Raw genomic sequence first — 8,788 nt, 5'->3', positions numbered from 1 at the left:
ATAGAAATAGAAAGCATAGAATGGTCATTGTTAACAAAAGTATCGTCTAAAAGCGAGCCATCGAAGAGAGAGACGGAAAGTCGGAAGAGAGACAAAAGAGAGAGAGACGAAGTTTAGCAAACAATGAACAAACTCTGCCGCGCAGAGTTTTTGTAGCAACATTTTTGTAGGCTGAGAGCGATTCTATGCATTCTACTTCTATGATTCTGACTTTCTTCAGTACTTCAAACAAACAAGCAAAAAAAATTAAAACAAAGAATACTAAAATTGCAAAAACGAAAAAGATACAATACGAAAAATAAAAATAAAAAAGAATAGAAATAAAAAGGTCCAAAAAAGAAGAATTACACAAATCTAAAATATAATTTTAATCAAATATGTATTTATATTAAAAACCTTTGCAACAGTTTTATGCAACAAATATGTATTAATATTAATAAAAACATTTGCAATAAAAATAAATGCTTCCTGAAGCAATTGCAGCGTGCACGCTGCGTGCTGTTTTGGTGTGCGGCCTGACTAACAGTTTTAGCTTTAAGGTCTGTTCATACCTATGTAGTCAGCACGTACCGACTTCAGCAGGTATCCGGCCGTACGAAAAGTATTCTTTGGTAAATTTTGTATGGGTATATTCATACCAACCGTCACGTTTACGCCATGGCAGGCTTACAGCAGTACCCGACATTTCCTGTTTATACCTTACACCAACATCCGTCAACGTATCGTATCCGTTTTTTTGGCCATCGTGGAAATATACACGCGAATTACGTGCCATGACTCAGCCGCTTTGCTGTTTTGGACCAATTATCGATAGTGACAGTTGACAGCTGTTCAATCTTTCGACATGGTTTTGGCGCAAATATTTAAAGAATATTTAAAAAAAAAAAAATTTTTTTTTACGGAAATATTTAAAAAAAATTTATCCATCATCCACAAGCTCCTTATACAGTGTCCAAAACTCTCCTTCGATTTTTCTATTTTTTAACATGGGATGCACATCAAAACGCCTCCGTGCTTTTTTATTGCCCTCTTGAGCTTCTTCTTCCAACAACAACGCGATTATACATAATTTTTCGTTCGATAAACGTCGAAACATTTTTGCTGACATGTATTCTGACGCGTAGCTACGAATGCACGTGTATGCATTCATATTGTAAGTACTCGACAATACGACGTAAGCAATATTGCGCCGTATCGTCATGGCCTGTAATGTATAAGTAAGCCGATTTTGCCTTGCACTCGGCCAAAGTGCTGTGAGCGTGACGTGACCGCGACGTGTAGGTAGATATGAATAGAAATGTAATACAATGACATATTTGAAACGGAGTCGTGCAGTGCTGAAGCCGTGCAGTGCTGTTAAGTATGAACAGACCTTTATGTGTATCTTACAATCTTCATTAAAATTTTTACCTCAAATAAAAAATATTAAAAAAAAATTTCTTATTTAATTTCAAAAACTTCTTGAAAAAGTCAAAACGATTATTTTTAAATTAAAAATACAAATTATTCATTTTAAAAACTCTCACCACTTGTATTTCGCAGATTTTAAATGTAGAAAACCTCCTCCTTTAATGCCTCCTCTTGACGTTCGCCGAGTTGAAATAAAAACATCGCCATCCGAAATGTGTAGGTGGTGCGCAAAATTGTTGTCACGGAGTTAACCCAACGCCAAGGGGGTTATAATAAATGCTTCAGTTGTTTTTTTTATTTTTAAACATAATGGCACACATACAAAATAAAAATATAATAAAAGAAAAATAAATAAAAGACAATATTTAAATTCCTTCACCCCATGATTACATAATAAAAACAAAAATTACCAAAACAATCAACCACAGATCTTCACCTTAGCCCTAAAAATTACATCTTCACCTTAGCCCTAAAAATACTAATTGAATTTGAAAACAAATCAGGGTAATCATCTGTACAATCTTAAAGACGGAAATTATTACATATTTTGCCCCTAGGGAAAAAAACATAGGGGTTCCTACCCCCCCCCCCTTATTTTAATAATATATAATAATTATATGAATCATGTTAAGATATATCACACAATGAATTCTTTGAACGCCTTGAATATACATATTCATGTACATGCTTTACTACATATGAAAATCATCAGTAAAAGTTTTTTTCAATAAGGTTTAGCAGGGATACCAATGTTTTGCCCGGTAAACGGATTATTCCGCAAAAGCGATATCGCGCAAGTCACTAAAATCTCGATTACGGAACATCTGCAATATTTCGCGTGGTGGTCTTTCGATTGATGGAGTTTTTGTGACACACGGTCTGTGATCGAGATTTTAGTGCGTAAGATCGCTTTTTGCGGAATAATCACCGAATGTTTTCCCTTCCCCTAAAAAAATCTTCACTACGGCTGTATTTTATACTAATACATTGTTTTATCGTCGACCGTTGTTTGCATATTGTTTTAGTTCAAGTGGCCAATACCTGTATGCTGATCAATAGCTGTAGCGTTACCCTCGAGTTCACATATTTATAAATTGTTAAAAACAATTTATTTATTAATAATAATTTTATCTGATGGCAACACTCATAGCGTTTAAGCATCGCCATGGTTACAGCGTGCAACTCGACCGAATCGTTCGATTGAAATTACCTGTTTTAATAATTAACGAATACGCGTTCAGTTTTCACTAGACCGCGCTACCTGAAACATCTGATCTCACACCGACAGATGTTTAACGCGTATTTAAACCGACATTAAACATTAATTACGCATTCAATTGACGTTCAATTCGCGATGCATATTTTCCGAAAATTTCTGTGCGAACACCACTCTGTGAAAATTTGATAGATCAACGGAAAATAAGAAAATTTTAATACTATAAATTGACACACGAAGAAGATTTTCCTGTAAAGGTATGTAAATTAAAGTAACTTGTATATTGTGACTGTTTATCTAAGGATCTAAGGATGAATATTTCTTCGTTTTTTCATTTATAACAGTTTTCAATTTAGAATCACATAATTTGATCATGGTCAGGGACGTCATTTCAGCTTTATCTTGGGGGGGGGAGGGGGCAGGAAAAGTTTGGTCAAGTTACATATATCAAAATAAAAATGGAAAATATACTTTGCATACACCTTATTGAGTTATAAAATATGAAATATAAAAAAAAACATTATTGAAGAGAGAAATTGGAAAAACAAAAAAATAAAATTAATCATTTTATGGTGCTTATGGACTAAACCAACGACGACTTTGGGCCAACTTTTTAACCAGCAGTAGCGTACAAAATATCGAAATAAAATTAAATTTTAAAATTGAAATTAAATATCAAAATCAAGCTAAAGAGCGAGATTGAGCTAAAATTAGATCATCGTTGATGTTTTGAATTACAACAATGTTTTGAATTACGACGATATGCATTTAAAACCAGAGAAATATTATAATTTCTCTGCTTATGAGCGAAAAAAAATATTGTTAAAGTCGTCACGAGATGTTACTGTATTTCCACGTGGATGATCGATAAAAAAAAACAATTCATAAAAAAACGCGGTGTCGGATGTCGGTGATTTGTCAAAGGGTTTTTTTTCTTTCGTCGAAATAAAATTAATAATCACACATTATCCGATAAATTTTACCTCTGAAATGATTTAATTACTTGATTTATTTCGACGAGAGAAACAATTGAAGAATAAAAAAATCCGTTTGATGTGACCGACAACACCCCGGGTTAGCTACCATCGTTGGATCACCCATACTAATACATGATATATTCTCAGTAACTGCGCATTACGGGGAAGTAAAAATAACAATTCTTTGATTTTTTTTCGATCTTAGTGCGTATCTTCGTAAGTCAAAACATCTTCGACAAACAAAAGTCGAGGATTACCTGTATGTGATTGTTGATGATCTAATTTTAGGTCAATCTCGAAAATTTATTTAAATTGTTCATGTTCTGTTTTAACTTTCAATATTCAATTTTAATTTTAATATAATGATTATAATTTTATTTTGATACTTGAATTTAATTTTAATATAATAATAATAGTTTTAATTTTGATATTTAATTTCAATTTTTAAATTTAATTTTTATTTCGATATTTTGTACGCTACTGGTTTTAAAAGTTGGCCAATGGGCCGTTCGTTGGCTTGGTGCGTACGCACCATTAGACATCAGACTAAAATTTTACCCAAGGCATACCATTCAAAAAACAAAATATACTTTTTTTTATCAAAGTAGCTTATTGCAGCGATTATTTTATTGGCCACTAAGCTACCCAAGATATAAGAAATAAAAAGCATTCATAGATCCATAGTATTTCATTTATTATTAAATTCATGATGTTTTCTAAATTCATACTATTCCTAAATTTAGGGGAGGCGAGTGCCCCCCCATGCCCCCCCCCCCTAAATAACTTCCCTGATCATGGTAGTATTTTTAATATAAAATTATATAAAATTTTCGTCATTCGCTCGTATATGTTGCAACTAATGTAATCCATGTACTATTTTTATAACTAGATGACTAGTTCGTCAAAATAATTTTTTAATTTATTTATTGCACCACCTGTTATCGTTTTGTGAACTACACGCGTACATATAATCACTTAATATTTTTATTTTCGTAATCAATTGATTTCATATTATTATATTATACATTTATCGACATAAATATGTGCACACAGCAGACCCTTTTTTTTGTTGAACCGAACTGAACTTCAATTTTTAAAACACATCGATGCATAAATGTATGTAATTATTTTTTATCAATGTATCATTAAATTGAACCGAAAAACAATAATGTTATACTTTACGCAAATGTTTTTTTTATATATAAAAAAATACCTGAAGGCTATTTTTATGCTTCCTGTATAGTAATTTTCAAAAAAAAAAAAATTTGGTTTTTTTTTACATTGTCTTCCCATCGCACTCTTAACAATAAGTAGGTTTGCAATATTAATGATAGATTGAAAGATTTTTTTTCGCAACACGTGTGCGCCAATTTCTAAAAGCTGTAGTAAATTACCAATTGTATTCGCTTCTTTACAATTATAGAGAAAATGTAACTTTCTTAGAGCGTTCCATTAGTAAACCAAAAGCGTCTTAATCGATGTAATTTTCGCCAAGTTCACGTACAACGTTATCAAAAATAATATCACAATTATATAATGCACAATTTGCACCGACAAACCAAAAAAAAAAACAACGGTGATTATATTTTGGACATTTTTAATTTTTAATAGAAAGTTGCATTGTGTTATTATTTACTTTGAATAAATTAATTATTCGATATAATTTAAATAAACATGTAAAATTCAAATTACTTACAAGACAGCGAGCTAAGCAGAAAGCGAGAAGAATATTTGAATTGATATTTGTGTATGATTCGCTGTGCGCTTCGAAAAGTGTATGAAGACAAGGTGCAAGCAAGTAAATTTCACGCACTGTAGACCGCGTACGTTAGTTATTATTGTCATACATTTTTTATCGTAGATTTTCAGATACTTTCATTCCATCGCTATTGTGTAACCATGTATGTATGTATGATGATGATATATTATAATATGTACTTGTTCGTATTATTATATAAATTAATTACACTTGCACGATATGTAATGTATTCGGATGTTACGGTATCGCGAATTGTACGCGCGCGCACAGTGTCGGTCAAATTTTTCGGTGTAACGTTTCACTGTGTAACTTTTAACTTTACATCATTCTAATATCAGTTTTTCACAACCGTTTCTATTTAAACATCACGTGGAATATGTTTTTGCGGGTACTGAATATATGTAGGTACCCGTCTATTCAGTGGTGTCACCCCAATTTCGGAACAAAAGGTTTCCAAAGTTTTTTTCAAAAAAATTATTTTGAATATGTATACATAAAACTTTTTTTTTCGTTCAAGGCACTATTATATATGAAATTTTCAAGATTTTTGTAATTTTTGACAAAATTATATGAATTTAATTACAAAATTTTTAGATTTAATAACGGGTTTCCGGAAACTTTTGATTTTTATTATTAATTATTACTAACCTCTTCTTAATTCAGACTCGATTTTGTCGTGTGACAAAGTTTGGGTTCTTATCCGATCGTTTTCAAACTTTGCCACTTTGTTCGGTTTGGTCATCAATATAAGTGGAAATGACGCCCGCCATTACCATGGTGAAAAATAATCGTAATACCCACGTTTGAAAATACTGCATCTTCGTTCACGGTGACGTCTATCATCCACACTGTCGCATTTGTCCACACTGTTCTGATCGTTTTTTTCCCTTTTCGCCCGCTTCTCGCTATAGCACTTTGCCATACTCATGATCAAAGTTTATTAACAACGGGTTTCCGGAAACCCATGGAAACTATTAGGATGACACCACTGCCGGTCTATACAACGACTAATTTACTGCAGTACCTAAGTGGTATAATTATTTATTTTTATTTTTTATTTATACTTTGGGAAAGGTGGCATAGCCGATGGACCCAATTTTATATTTTCTCGTGAAGTCGTTAACGGCCTGTCCCTGAGCAACATTTATAGTATTAACTTGTACATATATCAATTTTATAGACTATAAATTTTGAAATCATATTCAAATAGTGGTGACATAATGGTTAGAATGGCCAATTTGTCGAGGAACCGTTTCAACAATGAAATCAGTTAAATTTGCAACTCCGATGTGAAAAGTCTGACCAGCATACCTACAGATTATACTCGGAATAAATTATTTTCGATCGAGATCGCAACTACAAAGCTATGCTGTTGGTTAATTGTTGTTTGAACATTTGCTTCTAATGTTGTATCTTTCGTATTGTACGTATTAATATGTATATTCATTATTTATGTTGGCCAGCAGTTTGGCTTAGTGATAGCGTATATATTTAGCATCACTGAGGTCATACATAGGTTCGTGTCCTCGCCACTGCTGGTTAGATTTGGGGGTTTTGTGACTCCAAATCGATCGTTTCTCTATCAGAGTTTGCCAATTTTATCTGATCATTGCTGAAACGGTTCCTGAAAATTGGTATTAAAAAATCTAATCCTGTTGTCACAAAAATCTGCCTGTGTATAATTTGTATTAATTATACACAGTAATCTGAAATCCATAGATGTCACTATGATTATTATTTCTGATTAATTGTTATATTCTATATATTCTGATTGTATATGTATGTATTACTGTATTTCTGATTTCTGATTGTTTATGTATTTCATTAACGTACACCCGTCGCATTGGAGCAAATCTGTAATGGCGAGTGTGTATTGATTTGTGACAATAAAATAAATATATATAACTCTTGTGGTGCATTAGGAATTCCTGCAATCCCACAATATTCAAACTTTAAATCTAATATATAATTTCGAAAGAGACTTTATATGTACATATGTTTGTTTGTTTGGTTTGTAAAATCCGTAACGTTCAATTTAATAAAAAAAAAATTACAATATAATTGATATTTCCTTGGATTCACAATCTTATACTTAAAAAAGCCCACACAATGCACTACATATAATAATTTCAAAAGTTTGACCGTCAGTGTGCGCTTTTCTAAGGTGTCTATGCATAATCGCGTACATATTCTCGGGCGTGGAACAGTGATCGTAAATTTGACGGCTTTACATAAATCGATCTCGCTGTAGGAGTCGAAGGGGTTAACAAAGGCAATGCACACGTACTCACTAGGTAGTTGTGGGCTTTGTATCGCATACTGAGAATGTTGTGCAGCTGCAAACAAATTGCATAATGTCCAGTGCAAGCCGGCAATCATCCATTCACTGTGCATACGGACAAATTTTCGATTTGAACACTCGCTGAATCTCAGATTCTCAACTTTCATTCAACATTCTGACAAATATCTGCTGTACTGGTGGTCAAAATTGTTTATTGGTTTTGGGTGTACGGTCTGAAAGTTGGGTACCGCTCGATTCAGAGGTTCGGTGTCTTCGAGCTCGGTCGCGGAGGGGTTAGTTAAATAGCGGTGTTGGAATGTAGTGTGTCATGGAGTCCAGACTAGGGGTTAAAGATCTCTGGCGGTAATTTGCGGAGATGTGCGCGCACAATCGATACTGGCAATTTCCTGGGATTCACGACGGGGCAACTGAGACGATTTGTTTGCACACAACAATATGGCCAGCTTGACCAATTGCTATGCAGCCTATGTATGTCCAGTGACTGCACGCGCTGCATCTCTAAGCGTATATTGTGCGTGTTGGTGCCATTCAGCCAAGGAAGTCCAGTTGGGGTGGTGGGGGTGGTAAGTTTTCGCGAAGTAGCGAATTTGAAGGCTGTCGAGGAAGATATGCTGAAAGTTTTGGGTGTCGTTGATTAGTGCGTTTGGAATGTTTCGAGTAGCATTGTCTTCGTTTTTTGTTTTGACAGTCGAACATTACTTCCGAACAAATTTCAACTGTGAGGAATGGATCATCATACAGTCCCGGCCTTACACCCAATGGCGCCCTCGAGCAATTTTTTCTAAACACCCTAAGAAAAAAATTATAAATATGGATTACCATCCTTCTTTTTTCCGGACTTGGGACCTTGCTACAGTTTCAGGCAGTGTCAGCAAAAGCATAGAAACCCAAATTAAATAGGTTTTTGAGCTCTTTTTCCTATTATGCTTTAGATTAACATTAGAATAATATAATACTGTGATTACTAACCAAATTAAATTAAATTGTAAAATAGAAAATGATCAGTAGATCAGTAGCTATTAAAATAGATATAAGATGTATTGTGAACATAATTTCGTAATAACAAAAAGCATTTAAAAATCAAAAAAATAGAAACCCAAATGTTTGGATAGAATTCTTGTAAA

The 8,788-nt window shown here is 33.4% G+C and overlaps 1 protein-coding gene across 2 annotated transcripts in view; it reads left to right on the top strand.

Moving 5' to 3' along the window:
* Positions 1-2,552: 2,552 nt before the first annotated feature.
* The window catches only part of LOC143920597 (uncharacterized), a 51,034-nt gene continuing 44,798 nt past the window's right edge, over positions 2,553-8,788 (top strand). The window contains exon 1 of one of the 2 annotated variants that reach the window (XM_077443539.1): positions 2,553-2,883. The gene's annotated coding sequence lies outside the window, so the exon portion shown is untranslated. The remainder of the gene's footprint in view (positions 2,884-8,788) is intronic. The other variant, XM_077443540.1, reaches the window with a different exon arrangement.

Source organism: Arctopsyche grandis, chromosome 12, assembly GCF_051622035.1.
Source record: "Arctopsyche grandis isolate Sample6627 chromosome 12, ASM5162203v2, whole genome shotgun sequence".
NCBI classification, from domain to species: Eukaryota; Metazoa; Arthropoda; class Insecta; order Trichoptera; family Hydropsychidae; genus Arctopsyche; species Arctopsyche grandis.
Note: the sequence above shows the minus strand (reverse complement) of the source record. Positions and strands in the feature narration are given on the sequence as shown.